The sequence below is a fragment of the Chenopodium album genome, chromosome 3 (genome assembly GCF_948465745.1).
Source record: "Chenopodium album chromosome 3, dcCheAlbu1.1, whole genome shotgun sequence".
In the NCBI taxonomy this organism is placed as follows: Eukaryota; Viridiplantae; Streptophyta; class Magnoliopsida; order Caryophyllales; family Amaranthaceae; genus Chenopodium; species Chenopodium album.
In genome coordinates this window covers 32,578,586-32,595,122 of record NC_137836.1, presented here as the reverse complement: position 1 = coordinate 32,595,122, position 16,537 = coordinate 32,578,586, and the positions used below count along the sequence as shown (strand labels likewise).

Below are 16,537 nucleotides of genomic sequence, written 5' to 3'. Positions count from 1 at the left end.
TATGATAAGCACAATAAGCATTACCATCCCAATTAGGAAATCTTCTTTCTGGTGGAGTGGGTGGTGTTGGTCCTGTTGGTGCAAGTAAGCCCTTTTCATTTAATTTTTCTAATAATTCTTTATACCTTACAGGAAATGGAGTAAATTTTCTTTCTTTTGTCCATCTTTTCCTGGGATCATTATATTGATTTGTGTTGTGGTATTGCGTGGAGGTCGCAAATACATCAATAAAGGATGATGAGCCATCATTCCCCTTCTTGTTGTTAATTTTAGGTTGATGATAAAGAGGCTTATTTGCTTTTTCTTTAGCAAGATCATCTTCAATCCTAGCAGCCACGGAATAAACCTTTTGGAAAGTGTCTAAACCAAGGTAACGTACATGCTTGTTGTACTTTTCATGACAATTGTCAATAAACTTTTGTACTAGCTTGAGTTCGGGCGGCCTTTGGGCAAGGTGGGCCACCTTTTCTCGCCATCTACCATAGAAAGAAAGGAAACCTTCATCGTCGCCTTGCTTAATCATTTCGAGTTCACGTAGAGTGGACTTGAGCTCTACGTTACTCTCATATTGGGTAATGAAAGCCGAAACTACATCTTCCCATGTTGCTTTGAATTTTGGGTCTAGCCCATAGTATCACTCTCTTGAGGTTGGGTCTAGAGGCAAGGGGAAAGTCAAAGCGTAAAGCTTAGGATCAACCCCCTTTAGTGCCATGGTGCCAGTAAAACACATTAAATGATTTTGTGGATTATTGGTTACCTTGAATATTGGTAAGTCCGTAGCTACGAACTTTTCCGGTAAAGCAAGTCCTGCGGGAGGAGCAAGCTTTTCTGCGTCAAAGTACTTGTTCCCCATTGTAGAACGAAGAACTAGCTTCTCTAACGACTTTTCTTTGATGGATAATTGTTCCATGTTTTCTTGTAAGGCTAAAGCTTCAGCATTTTTCTTACTAGCCTTTTCAATTTTCTTAATTCTTTTTTCCTCGGCTTCTTAAGCCTTTTCTTCTCTCAAACAAAGAATCTCATCTTGAAGTTCTTGAATGGTAGACATCATTATTGGACTAGGACTAGTTATCGAAGGAGAATGGTTTGAAAGGGTTGGATCTTTAGGTGGTAAACGTAGAAGGCGAGCGCCCGGAATTCTTCTTTCCCAAGATTGAAAACTGGCCCTAAAGAAGTACGAAAGGATAAGAAAACCAATATGCTTGCTTAGAAGGGGAAGAAGGAAAAGAAAAAGGAAAAAAAATGGCGCAAGATATATTTTAACGGATAACATTGCCCCCAACAATTCTTGAAAAAAGATATCGTTTTAACGAATAACCTTGTTTTTTGCAAAATCAAAACTGATTCGTACAGTGGGTGCGCGCAAGTAATTGAGTTGTGCGCGGATGTCGCGCGCAACTAATTTTCTTGCGCTGGGTATGGGCGCGCAACTCTGTGAGTTGCGCGCGCCACCTGCTCGTATGACCTTTTTTTTTGTTCGAGCGCTTTTTTTTTTATTTTCCCTTCTCTTTTTTTTTACACCGTTCTTTTTTTTTTGTTTGTTTGTTTTTATTTTTTTTATGTTACCCGTTGAATATGACTCTAAATTAAGAAGAGACGACTTCGTAATTGGGAACCTAGACCAAGCTAAAAAGAAGAAAGAAATATATCCTTACACGTTGCATATAGTCATGTAATCACATAAGCATGCCACAAGTTATAATCCACATATTGCCATTTTAAGGTCGAAAAGGCTTGGGTGTCCAAGGTACCATATCTTAAGAAACGACGCACAAATCAATCACTCAACGAGTTGACTCATGACATCGCTCTCCCAACGTTTTGCTGGTGATATGGGTGGGATGATTGTTATTGATTTCGGGATAGAAGCCTGGTGTTGGCAACCCCTAGTCAATGAGTCAATCCCTAAGTTTTAAGTGTGCTATACTTATGCATGATGCAACGTTGCTTGTTTGACTTTTAGTTTTGTGCAAAAGGATGATATTATGCGTTAAAGTCTCGCTCTCTAACTAGAGATTATCTAAGTTAGCTTTCGTTACAACCCATAGGTAACTTGGTGTTGGATACATTGGACCATAACTACGAACTAATCATGTAACCTCTAAGTCCCCAGCGGAGTCGCCATTGTAAGGAGGGTGTTCCCATCGTAGGGGATCCATCTCCTTAGATGCCGATGGCCCCTTAAAGAGTAGGACTTTACACTTGTTAGGGTGTATTAGGATTTGAATTCCTGACTGTTTGGGAGACCTTTGAATTAGAGATGATTCTATCATATACGCTTTTTTTTTAAGAAACAAGTAGGAGTCGCCAAGTAGAGTTCATGCCTTTCTCCCAAGTAGAGTTCAAGGGATATTTAGCATGAATCTTAAGTTTACCCATGCCCAAATTGGTCTAGAAAACAAGAAATGAGTTCGGGAGCGAGGGTACTAAGATAACGTTCCCTTTAAAAGGGAATCGCGATCCTAGCCCTAGTGCGGCCTCTACTAGCTCTTCCTTTGCACAATTTCATTGCCAAACAATATATGCAACGTGATACCTAAAAACTATGTTAACTGATTTTATTTACACACATTAATTCACATAGGAATTACATCGTAAGGTCGTTATTCTTATTTAATCAAATTTGTGAAAAGAACAATAAAATAAACAATATTCTCCTTAACTTAGGTGATCAACCAACAATTATTTTATTCAATTCTAATCTTGTTTAACGAAAGAATACTATGTGAATTCAATTAATTTATTATTTTAAGGCGATCAAACAACACTAATTAATTAATTAAAGTTCTTTTAAACAATAAAAATAATGGTGATTTAACTAAGTGCTCGGGAATTTACCACTTCTCTTTGCTAGATCTCCGTTTAGAACACTTATGGACTCCTTCTTGTTGGGGAACCTCCACCGTAGTAACAAAATATCAAAAAGGGTGAGTGTTTAAGACAAGAGGGTTTGGATGCACAAGTTCACAAGTATTCTGTAAGAGTTTAGGTTCATTTTCTGTGTCTTGAAGCCTTGGATTAGGGTATTATTTATAGGGAATGATTAGGTTTAGGGTTTAGAGCATTCTGCCGCAACAGGTGTCGCGCGCAACTGAGTAGGTTGCGCACGGCTGTCGCGCGCAACTGAATAGGTCGCGCGCGGTATACGGGCGCAACTATTGTCTTGCGCGTAGCTCTATGGTAAGATTCGATTTTCCAATATTTTAATATTTTGAATCTTACGCGAGCGCATCTCTGAAAGTTGCGCGACTGCTGAGCGCGACTTTGTGAGATGCGCGCGATATTTTCCGCGGTAGCTTTTATTTTAACATAGACGCTCCTAAATCCGTCATTATTGGGTTTTAAGCACCGGCTTAAGCCTAATTATGATCGGGTTTAGTTAATTTGGACCTTGTGTTGGCCTTGTTCTTTTATCTGGGCTAGTCTTTTGTGTTTTGTGGCTTAACCAGTTATTCATAAGCATTCTTTACTTTGATCCAACACGAAGATGGTTTTATTTATCGTCATTGCACTTCCTTTCGGGACAGGCGGCTAAAAGTAGATGTCTACACATTGGAACACTTGCCCTTTTGTACACATTTATTATTATTTTTTTTTCATTTTTATTTATTTTGATCTTTTGAAATCACTCAGGCTTTTTTAAAATTGCATAAGTTGCACACTGTCCCATTCCAAGGTTAGGTAGATGTGGTTTGAAGAATAAAAGGTCTATCGTTAGACGAGGCTCAAAGTGGTTTATCAAAAAAGATTGTATATTTAAAGGGTGAAAGCTGATATGATGTGGCTACAAGGGGTGCCTCATTTCATTGGTATACCTTGTGCTTAGTTTGACATGGATTTTTTATTTTATTTTATTTTATTTTGCAATGCAATGATCATATGTAAGGAAATAAATTTTCATTTTATTTAAAAAGTGAAGGGTAAAAATCAAACTTTAAGAAATAAATTCAAGGAGGATGAAGGGTGCCTATGTTAGACTTATTGGGGAAAGAGTTTGAAAAAAAGAAGAAGAAAGCATGAAATCTTGGTGAGAAGCTTGCCTTGTGCATTTGTTTCATCATTACCCTTATTTTTTTTGTTTATTAATCACATGACTAAAACTCGATTCAACATGCATGGATGGAAGAAGGTAGGAAGAATGAAGGTTTTGATATGGAGAAAGCATGTATAGAATGGAGGGGGGATATCCACATGGTCTCGCGCCCGGTCGGGCGGTATGTCGCCGGGTCGAGTGATCTAATGGCTCGATTTTAATCAACTCTCGCGCCCGGTCAGGCCCCCTTCGCCCGATCGGGCGATTTGATGATATATTTTTCGTGCTCTTCTCATGCCCGGTCGGGCGAGGCTTGCCTGATCCGGCGAACGAATAAGTCCGTATACGACGAGTTTCGCGCTCGGTCGGGCCTGAGGCTAATTGACAAATTTCGTATTTTCTTCTTTGCTTCAAATTTTGGCTAACTCTTTTCCTTCAAACTTGTATAAACACTCATAAAACTCATTAAATTCCCTCATTTCTCCTCTCATCAGAAAAAGAGAAAAAAAAAAACTTGTCTAAAAAGCATTACAAATACGGGTTGCATCCCGCAAAGCGCTGGTTTATCTAGGTCCTGCATGACCTTCTAACCAAGTATAAGAACTAGGAACCTTGGCCTAACGCTTGATCGGGCGGTATCTCACGATTGACTGCGACCTAGCTTAGGCGCATAATTTTGGCTGCGACGCGGCTTTCTGACATGCCTTGTGGGACGCCAATTCACTTTGTCTGGTGGATCCTCTTTGACTTGGACTGGGAGGTCTTCAATGCTACGCACCAAAGATCCCCCTTTGATCGAGGGTTGCTTCAAATTGTTATTGCATTCAACACTTGCGACTCGATCTGGCGGAACACTTACCGTAGGCTCAAATCGCACAACGTGCTTGATTGATTCCACCTTTTCGTCCTCAAAACAAAGACCAATAGTGTAGAGTGCTCTTTCTATTGCATCAACTTCCTTCTGCCATTTGTCTATCTCATCTGAAAGGGATGCAAAACAAGATACCGCCTCCAAGGGATCTTTTTAAAGAGCTTAGGGCTTGTTAGAATAATTTTCAACCACATTAACACTAAAACATTTCTCCTCTGTCATGGGGCTTTTAGGGGTATTATTAAGATTAAAAACAATTTTATCATCCCCTACTGGTAGTGTTAATTTACCACTTCTCACATCTATGATTGCTCCTGCAGTGTTGAGGAATGGTCTACCCAAAATAATTGGGGTTTGCATGTCCTCAGCCATATCAAGAACAACAAAATCAACGGGTATATAAAATTTACCTACTCTAACGGGGACATCCTCTAAAACACCTAAGGGGTATTTGAAAGAACGGTCGGCCATTTGTAGAGTAATATTAGTAGCTTTTAATTTACCCATATTTAACTTGGAACACACAGATAATGGCATGACACTAACGCTAGCACCCAAATCACACAATGCATTATCAATCATTAGATTTCCTATATGACAAGGGATAGAAAAGCTACCCGGATCTTTTAATTTAGGTGGAGATTTATTCTGAAGTACGATACTACACTCTGGAGTAAAAGCTATTGTCTCTACCTCACTAATAGACCTTTTCCTTGTCAATATTTCTTTCATAAATTTTGCACATGTAGGATTTTGTGTGATTAATTCAGTGAAGGGAACTGTTACCTTCAAATCTTTTACCATCTCCAGGAACTTACCAAACTGCTTATCCAAGTTTGTCTTCATGTGACGATTGGGGAATTGAAGTTTGATAATTGGCTTTGGAGCATTGTTGCTCTTATCTGGAGTGGCCACCTTCTCCGGAGTCGTACCCTGCAATGTAGAATTAGATGTATTAGTACTATGCTTTAGCCCTGCAGGGCTATTAACTACATTGTCAGGTTTAACGGAATCAAGATTAGCATTATTTAATAAAATAGGTTCATCAACTCTGGGCATAGGGGGCCCTTCATAGTTTGAACCACTCCTTAGAGTAATTGCATATGCTTGATCTGTAGGCCTGGTCGGCTGTGCCAGTAGAGCTCCCTATTGGCGGGCTTGTAGAGTAGCGAAAAGTTGCGCAATTTGATTATCTACAATTTTATTGTGCGCTAGGATTGAATCAGTTGTCGCATCTCTACTCTCCATGGGCTTCTGCATATTAACTAACATTGCTTTAATTTCCACCAAAGAAGGGTCGGAAGATGAGGAGGTTTGTTGTGGTTGGTTCTTCTGGCCAGCATTGGGATGGTAATATTTCTGCTGCTGTTGTTGTGGCGCCTATGGTTCTTGTGGTGGTGGATTTTGAACATTTGTACTCCGGTAGGAAAGGTACGGATGGTTCCGATACCCAGGATTGTAGGTGTTGGAGTATGGGTTATTCTACCTATAAGCTTGAACGTCATTAACTTGCTCCACAAAACTCCTCCAATCTTGTTCCCAATGACCTATAATTATACAATTTTCAAACAAAGCCTCATTTGAATTATTATTAATTGCAGAAACATTAGCTACATTAGCAGTGCTCAAATTATCTAATTTTTGGCAGATAGAGGTCAGCTGAGCTTGCAAAAAGGATACAGAGTCGATGCTATGTTTCTTCTTGTTAGCAAATCCTCTAGGATTCCCATATTGGGAATTATGTATCGCCATATCTTCAATAACCTGACCTGCATCATCAACATTAAGATTCATAAATCTCCCACTAGCTGTAGAATCTAAAATTATTCTTGAAAAATTTCAATGTCGTTATAAAAGGCTTGGATTAACTGCCATTGTGCTAAATTATGGTGGGGGCATTCTCTTTGTAAGTCCTTGAACCTCTCCCAAGCCTCATATAAGGATGCATCGGCTTCTTGGGCAAAGTTCTGAATCGCACTCCGTAGTACGGTTGTTCTCTCTGCAAGATAATACTTATTATAAAAATTCAAAACCAGAGTTTCCTAGTCAGTTATACCAAGTGCAGTTCTATTTAAGCCATAAAAACACCATTTAGCTTTTCCAGTTAAAGAGAAGGGAAAGAGAATCTCCCTGATTTGGTCTTGAGTGACCCCGGCTTGCCTGATGGTATTACAATATTGACAATAGTCGGCAATGTGAAGATTTGGGTCTTCACCCTTAGCTCCACTAAATTGCTTCCTCTCTATCATCGTTATAAATTGAGGTTTAATTTCAAAATTGTACCTCATCAAGAGCCGGAGTAGGAGTGAGATGTGGAAAATCGGAGAGCTTTCGTTGTCAGTAATCACTAAGCTTCTTTGGATCCGTCATCTCTGATTCTGCGTCTGATGATACCTCTGAATTGCTAGAACCAGTTAGAAGATCGCGGTGATTATTATTATCGCGGTGATTTTTCTGTCTATGGAAGGAACATTCGATCTCAGGATCGAATGGGATGTACCCTGATCTGGAACACCTGGGCATAAACAAAAAACAAAAATCAAATATGAGATTTGCCTCAAAGAACTAACGTTCTCTGAGACAAAAAAGAAAATAACCTAGACTACAAAAATAATTAGAAATAAAAATAAAACCGTTTCCCTGGCAACGGCGCCAAATTTTGACAGGGTAAAGTCGTATCTCCTAATAAAAAATAATTACCTAAATCCTCTAACTAAAGTAGATCGGAAAGTAGGGTCGAAATCCACAGGAAACAAGCCTTTCTACTCCTAATTAATTATTATAATCTAAATTATCTAAGTAACCAATATTTATAATTAAATAATAAACTAAACTACGGAGATCAAGAATAAGGAGAAAATAATATATAAAAGGATCTAGGGCATAGGTTCACCAATAAATAATAATCCAGGGTAGAATATAATAATCATTCATCAATGCATACATTAATCAGATTATAAAGGGCTTTCGCTACGTATAATAATCACACAATTAATTTACCGGTATCAAATCTCATCTTTCGAATCTCGACCTAACCATTTATAAATTAACCTGTTTATTGAAACTCGACCTAAACATCAATTCTCATCTGTTGAATCTCGAATCAATATTGTCAAACTCATGCATAAAAGATCATGTCTAATCTAGTCACAGAGCATTAAATCAATCAATAGGAAATTAATCTAGCATTGATAAGTGATCTGTGCCATTTATGGCACCTTTAGACTATGTTTTCTTTATATTTCTATGCTCCTTTGTAGTCGTTTATGTCGTGTTTTTAGAGAATAATGCTCGATTCGCGTGTTTTTGTGTTAGTTTAGAGAAATGCATGCTTTTAATGGCTTTCTTATCATTTTATTCATTTCTCGGCTATTTCTCTTGCTTCTCTGTTTCTTTGTCTTGTTTTGTAGGTACGTCGCGGGCTATATGCGTGGGAATTTAAAATAGCACCCACTAGGATCAATATGAACTTTTCGGAATTGAATTTGAGTTTGAAACAAAGGAAAACGAAGGATTGCAAAGTATCAAATAGGACCTTTGTGCATTGTTTTAGTCATATCTCAAGTTCTACAGATCGGATTAGGGTGATTCAAGTTGGGTTGGAAACTAGACTTGAAGATATTTCCAATGATAGGTCGCACGCCTACATACGATTCTTAGATCGAAAGTTACAGCCTTCTGAAGTTGGCCCTGGAAAACTGCCGCGGGCGCGGGCTACAGAACCCGCAGGCACGGGGGATTTCTCCGCGGGCGCGGGTTTCTGGGTCTTTTACGATTTTAAGCTTCTTTTCTCCTTTTGTTTATATAGTTGTTGGGTTTCCTTTATTCTTCATTCATGTAATTCTTTAGTTTTAGAATAGTTTTCTCTCTCTTAGGTTGAGAGCTTCTCTTTCTAGATTAGGCTAGATTAGGAGTAGTTTTAGAGAGAGAAAGTGAGGAATTTCAATGGTGATTGAGAGATTGAAGATGCAAGTGTGACAATTGCGTTGGAGATATTCTTAATTATCAATGATCATTTCTAAACTCTATCTCATTCAATTGCTTTGTTTCATTTGATGTTTGTTTGGTTTGATTTTGATATTTGATGATTGATTAGAGTAATTGTTCTTGATATTTTGTTGATTCTTGTTCTCTATAGTTGATAGTTGATTTGATGATGTTGTTTGAGTAGTTTTTGGCTAGGAATTGGGTGAAACTTCTATGATTGATTAATTGTGATTAATTTGAGAATTGTGTTGATTGATTGTTGAGATTAAAGTGATTAGTGAAGGTTTGCATGTGTGTAATTCTATTTGGCCTTGAGAATTATGCTAGATTGCATTGTAATTGCTAATGATATGAACAATTGATTTAGGAATTGCAATTATCAATTGGTTTTGATTGTGATTCTCTTAAATTGTTATTCATAGTGAACCCTAGCTTAACAATTAGGAGATAGCTCTTTGATTCCTATTGATTGCTCTTATCATTTAGTCCTCACAACCTTTGATTGGCATGCTCTTCCCAAGTTGTTGCAATTGACATGATTACTTGTTGATCCCCGTTCCTAGTGTTTTATTTCCTTGGTTACTTGTTTTGTTAGTTGTTAGTATTCTCTCTTACCTTCGTCTTCGACCTAGCTTAGGCGCATAATTGAAAGTGCTTGAACATTACCGTTCCTTTGGGTTCGGCCCTTGACTTGCCTCTATACCCGTATTTAGGTTTGTTAAGTGTTTATAAATTTAGTTTGACCGAGGGAATATTAGATAACGACCTAGTTTTCCCCTCGTCAATAATCAACAACAATAAATTACCCCTTCATATTATTTATGGATCCCCACAAACCCTAGAAATAGAACTACTCACACATAATTAAATATAAACTAAACAAAGCAATTAAAGAAGACATGATCAAAGAAATAAAATAAACAACTAAGATTAAGAGAAGAGAAATCGTTACTAAAATAAATCTGGAATTAAGAATGAATTAAAAACAAAAGTATAAGAGAAAGAGAATCTAAGAAAAACAATTAAGAGAGTAAAGAAATAGTGAAAGAGAGAGTAAAAGAGATAGAGAGAGATCCTAAAATCGTATTACGGAGGAGTATTTATACTCCGTACAAATCCTAAACTAAAACAAACTAAAACGACGCTAATGGATGAAGTTATTATTACCCCTTCATATTATTTGTTATTTTGGTTTACCTCGTCAATGAAGTTATTATTACCTCGTCAATGATCAACAACAATAAATTACCCCTTCATATTATTTGTTATTTTGGTTTGAATGAGCAAACTAGGGATGAAGTTGAATGTATGCATAATGGTGAATTTAGAGCATTGTCAATTAATGATGCTTGGGATTTTTATGTTGGGTTTGCTAGGGATGTTTATGATAGGGGTAATCATGAGTCTAATATTGATATGCAATGTCTTGATTCTTCTAATATTAGCATGAATTCCCATGATTTGTCACATGATCCCTTAAGTGAACCTAGAACACATGATTTCAACTTTATTTCTCCTTTTGTTCATGATAATGAAGTGCAAGATCAAGTTGATGCTAATGGTGTGTTTCAATATTCTTCATTATTTACCATGCCTTCTTGTGATGTGCTTCATTCCCTTAACGATGAATCTCATGTTATAAATTGTGCCCCCACTCCCCAATGTGATGTATATGCTCATGATCTTAATGTTGATTCTTCCAATATTGGTTGTACTTCTTCTTCTCTTGTTGAGCCTCAACCTTCTACATCTTTTGAATCTCTTGTTGATACATTTGAGTCTCAAATTAGGCGCATTGAGCTTGATAATGAGTTTGGGCCTAGTAAGGAGATGATTCTTAATTTTATGAGAGGTCAATTAGAGATAATGAAAAAGAATGAGGAGCGTATTGAGGAGGAAAAGAGAAGAGGAGAAGAGTTAGAAAGACAATTGTCATCCTTGATGCTTGTTTGTGATAAATCCCAATTTAATGTGTGTGTTGAGGATGATGATGATGATTTTGAGCAACCAAGAGAGTGTGAGGATCCCATTGGTGAGCATTTGAGTGATGGTGAAGGAGTTGAGTATGAAGAGAGTGTTGATATTGAAATTTCTAACCCTCTTTCCCATCTTGATGAGTCTCATGTGCATGTTTGTGACTCTTCTATCCATGAGTATTTTGACTCGATTGAGGTTATAACCAATGCATTCTTTGAGAGTCAAAAGAAAACCCATAGTCTTTTAAATGAGTTCATTGAGGATGCTTCATGGGAGAGAGATGAGTTTGAAATGAATTTGCATCCATTCATGCATGGTTTTGAGACCTTAGGCTTTAAAGTTGTTGAGGGAGTTGTTGTTTATAGTTGTGATGGTGGGGATTATGTTGTTCCTCTTGGAGGTTGGATGTTTGAGTGAGATGGATCTCATGAGTGTTCTTCTTTTGAGGAATCTATGATTGATTTCCATGCTCTTATTGGTGATTTGAGGCATGGTGGTGAGAAAAAGCTCATTTGTGAGACCATAGCCCCTTTTCTCTTTTCTCATACACCTTTTTCAAGAAGATTCAACCATATCCCTTACACTCCTATTTCCCTCCCTTCTTTTGTCAATGAGCCTATTGGGGACCCTTTTGTCTATGATGATTTGTATGAAGCTCATTCGTCCCAAATTGAGGAAAAGGGTGATGTTGCCACCCAAAAATATTTTGAGGAGAGTTTGCCTTCTTTTTCTTCTTTTTCTTCTTTTTCTTTTTCTTCATATTTTGTTGAATTTTCTTTTGATTCTTCCTCTTCCTTTTCTTGGCATCTCTCTCCTCATTTGCGTGCACTATCCTTGTTGCACGTACTCTTCGCGTCATTTGCCTACCTTCTCTCCTATGAAATGTGTAGTAGTGCATTTCACAAGCTCTTGCGCGCGTTGAATTATTATTTTCTAGAGCGGTCAAGCTGGGACCTTAAGCAAGCCTTTCTCGGGAAGTAACCCGTGTTTTATTGCTTTCATTTTCTTTTCTTTTTAGAATAGATTTTATCTCATGGAAATGTTTGTGTTCCTTTTGCTAGGTACATGACTTGATATACTTTGGTGCTTATATTTGGATCAAGAATCAAGGAAGATTGGCACAACATTTGCTAACATATAGATGGCAAGATTCAATATTAGAGGTTGTTAGCTTTCAAAGGTTAAAATTGGGTCATTTGCGGGTATTTACACCCACCGAATATCCGGTAATATCCTTCCTTGCTCTTTCTCTAGTGGATGATGACTTGTTGGACATATGTTGGTTTGATTGGATTAATCTCCTTGTTTTTCCCCTCCCGTGGAATATTTGATTTATGTTTGAGCATGTTGTCTCATTCAAGCTTGGGGGAGGGTATTCTATCATGTTTGGTGGAATAATGATTCATATATGTCATGCACCTTTGTATATGCTTTTCCATGTTCTCATATTTTGAAAAACTCCAAAAAGATTTTTGTTTCTATCAAGGCAAAATTTCATTGTGTTTTGTTTTGTTATTGCTTTGGACATAATAACATTTGGACTTGTATACTTGAATGCTTTTCTTCCTAAATGGTAGTGGTGTGCACGGTTTGAGATACGTTTGGTTGATTCTAGGATAAAGCATGCTAAGGTAGTTTTCTAGAACTAGGGGGATCATGAAACCGGATTCTACTTGTTTGTGGCATGTTGGTAGTTGCTCCCTATCTTCGATTTGACAACCTTAGTGAGTTTTTGCTACAACCATGTGAGATTTATATTTGTTCAAGCTTCCATCATACTCTTGCATGAGCGGCATGGGGTCCTTGACTTTGCAAGCCTAATCTATAAAGCTTGATGTATGATTCTTAAACCCGAGACCGAGCTATCTAGGGAGGACAAAGGCACCTTTTTCAGGGCGGTACTTTTCATTTTTAGGTTAGTTTGATTCATATTTGTTTTGGGGTTTCCATTTGCCTTCTTGCAACCATTTGAGCCTTATACCTTCTTTTCAAGCCACATCTTTAGTTCTTTGGCCTTTTGTTTCATTTTCTTTCTATTCTTGGTTTTTTTGTGAAGTAAATTGATCACGTATGATGGAGTTTGTGGTGGATAAGTTGGAAATTTGGTTTTTATGAGTGCTAGTTTGTGATTAAGTCTTCTTTGTGAATAATGGCAAGTGTTTGAGTAAAAGCCGTCCTTAATCATAAAAGGCATGGACTAATAAATTGCATTATAGAAAAAGCCGTCCGAATTTAGCACAAGGCGAGGACATTGCAAGTTTAAGTAAAAAAAAGAAAAAAAATTTGAAAAAAGTAAAATTCAAAAATATTTTGATATATTCTTTTCTCCTTCTAAGCATTGAGGACAATGCTTCATTTAAGCTTGGGGGAGAAGCGTTTACGCTTTTTGTATATATTTCTTGTGAGTATAGCTTCAAATAAGCTTGGGGGGGTTGCTTTTGCTTGGTGAATTCTTGATCGTGTTGTTAAGGATTGATCACCCTTTTGCTTCACTTTTTAGGAAAACCTCCAAATTTTAAATTTTAGCCTACCTTCACCCTTTATGCCTTATGTTACAACCTTGGGGAAAGACCTTTCGACCTAGAAAGTTGAGTCACTATTCGGGGGAGGGAATCATGGGTCATTGCCTAAGGAAAGGGGATGCGAAGTCAAGATGTCGAGTAGCCCAAAAATTTGATCTTTTTCCGGTTCCTTCGCGGAATCTATGAGAAGCTCACTATGGGGAGATATGAGATTAGTAAGGGGAACGCGGTAAGATCGTTTGGGATGAAAGTGGAGTGTGATAACTAGTTCCTATGCTTAGCATTTTTATGTTTCAATCAACCTTAGGTATCTTATAGCGTGCACTACCTTACTTGTTTAGAAAGATTTGCATTCATTGTGCTTGTACATTTGCAAAAGTCCTTTCATGAACATTTGTTTGCTTTTCTTGTATTTTGTTTGCTTTTTCATGTTTTGCCTTGTTTGTATTATTATGAGAGTTATGGGTAAACTCTTAGGATACCCTTACGAGAGCATCACTCGTCCTCTAGGGGGATCTAGGGGTTTAAATGGCTTGTCTTTAGTTGCTAAAATTGACCGTGATTCCTACGAAAGTGAGTTAGTGTATATTCCCATCTTCTCTAGTTTTCTCGTTTCTTTCTTTGCTTGAATAATGTCATCATTTTTCCCTTGGGTTGGATTTTGTTTTGCTTGAGGACGAGCAAAAGTTTAGCTTGGGGGAATTTGATCCGTGCCATTTATGGCACCTTTAGACTATGTTTTCTTTATATTTCTATGCTCCTTTGTAGTCGTTTATGTCGTGTTTTTAGAGAATAATGCTCGATTCGCGTGTTTTTGTGTTAGTTTAGAGAAATGCATGCTTTTAATTGCTTTCTTATCATTTTATTCATTTCTCGGCTATTTCTCCTGCTTCTCCGTTTCTTTGTCTTGTTTTGTAGGTACGTCGCGGGCTATATGCATGGGAATTGAAAATAGCACCCACTAAGATCAATATGCACTTTTCGGAATTGAATTTGAGTTTGAAACAAAGGAAAACGAAGGATTGCAAAGTATCAAATAGGACCTTTGTGCATTGTTTTAGTCATATCTCAAGTTCTACAAATTCGATTAGGGTGATTCAAGTTGAATTGGAAACTAGACTTGAAGAGCTTTCCAATGATAGGTTGCACGCCTTCATACGATTCTTAGATCGAAAGTTACAGCCTTCTGAAGTTGGCCCTGGAAAACTGCCGCGGGCGCGGGCTACATCACCCGCGGGCGCGGGGTTGCTGCAGCTCCAAAACTGCCGTATTTGGGCAGTAAGCACCCGCGGTTGTCCCGAGGGATTCCCGAGGGCGTGGGCCTTGGCCCCGCGGGCGCGGGCTTGGGCCACAGGCGTGGCTATCGGGGTGTCCGTTCCCCTCCGCGGGCGCGGTCGATTTCTCCGGGTTTCTAGGTCTTTTACGATTTTAAGCTTCTTTTCTCCTTTTGTTTATATAGTTTTTGGGTTTCCTTTATTCTTCATTCATGTAATTCTTTAGTTTTAGAATAGTTTTCTCTCTCTTAGGTTGAGAGCTTCTCTCTCTAGATTAGGCTAGATTAGGAGTAGTTTTAGAGAGAGAAAGTGAGAAATTTCAATGGTGATTGAGAGATTGAAGATGCAAGTGTGACAATTGTGTTGCAGATCTTCTTAATTATCAATGAGCATTTCTAAACTCTATCTCATTCAATTGCTTTGTTTAATTTGATGTTTGTTTGGTTTGATTTTGATATTTGATGATTGATTAGAGTAATTGTTCTTGATATTTTGTTGATTCTTGTTCTCTATAGTTGATAGTTGATTTGATGATGTTGTTTGAGTAGTTGTTGGCTAGGAATTGGGTGAAACGTGTATGATTGATTAATTGTGATTAATTTGAGAATTGTGTTTATTGATTGTTGAGATTAAAGTGATTAGTGAAGGTTTGCATGTGTGTAATTCAATTTGGCCTTGAGAATTATGCTACATTGCATTGTAATTGCTAATGACATGAACAATTGATTTAGGAATTGCAATTATCAATTGGTTTTGATTTTGATTCTCTTAGTTTGTTATTCATAGTGAACCCTAGCTTAACAATTAGGAGATAGCTCTTTGATTCCTATTGATTGCTGTTATCATTTAGTCCTCACAACCTTTGATTGGCATGCTCTTCTCAAGTTGTTGCAATTGACATGATTACTTGTTGATCCCCGTTCCTAGTGTTTTATTTCCTTGGTTACTTGTTTTGTTAGTTGTTAGTATTCTCTCTTACCTTCGTCTTCGACCTAGCTTAGGCGCATAATTGAAAGTGCTTGAACATTACCGTTCCTTTGGGTTCGACCCTTGACTTGCCTCTATACCCGTATTTAGGTTTGTTAAGTGTTTATAAATTTCGTTTGACCGAGGGAATATTAGATAACGACCTAGTTTTCCCCTCGTCAATAATCAACAACAATAAATTACCCGTTCATATTATTTATGGATCCCCACAAACCCTAGAAATAGAACTACTCACACATAATTAAATATAAACTAAACAAAGCAATTAAAGAAGACATGATCAAAGAAATAAAATAAACAACTAAGATTAAGAGAAGAGAAATCGTTACTAAAATAAATCTGGAATTAAGAATGGATTAAAAACAAAAGTATAAGAGAAAGAGAATCTAAGAAAAACAATTAAGAGAGTAAAGAAATAGTGAAAGAGAGAGTAAAAGAGATAGAGAGAGATCCTAAAATCGTATTACGGAGGAGTATTTATACTCCGTACAAATCCTAAACTAAAACAAACTAAAACGACGCTAATCGTCTCCTAACAATTACACGAGCCCGATCGAGCGAGGCACCGTCCGATCGGGCGCGCCTTTTTGCTCTTCAGGTTAACTCTCGCGCCCGGTCGGCCGCATCACCGGGCGCCAGCCTTTTTGGCCGGGCAGCTCTCTTGGGCCACTACTTGGACTACAATTGTGCTCCAATTCTTCAGGACAATCTGGGTTTCCATTTTAGGTCTTGAATACTCGGTTCAAATGCCCGGTATTACATATACCGAGCCCTTAATCACCGGTTCGATGACTTTAACCGGTCATGGGCTATAAAGTCTGGTTGTGCTTCTCCAATGCTCGTGATTGCTCCAAAATATCTCGGGAAAATACTCCAAAAGTGTAAA

General features: G+C 37.8%; 1 non-coding gene across 1 annotated transcript; it reads left to right on the top strand.

Annotated features, from left to right (window-relative positions):
- The first annotated feature begins 6,785 nt into the window (after positions 1-6,785).
- Positions 6,786-6,892, top strand: LOC145625831 (small nucleolar RNA R71). The gene has a single exon (XR_014110732.1). It is a non-coding gene; the product is annotated as a small nucleolar RNA R71 (small nucleolar RNA).
- Positions 6,893-16,537: the final 9,645 nt, after the last annotated feature.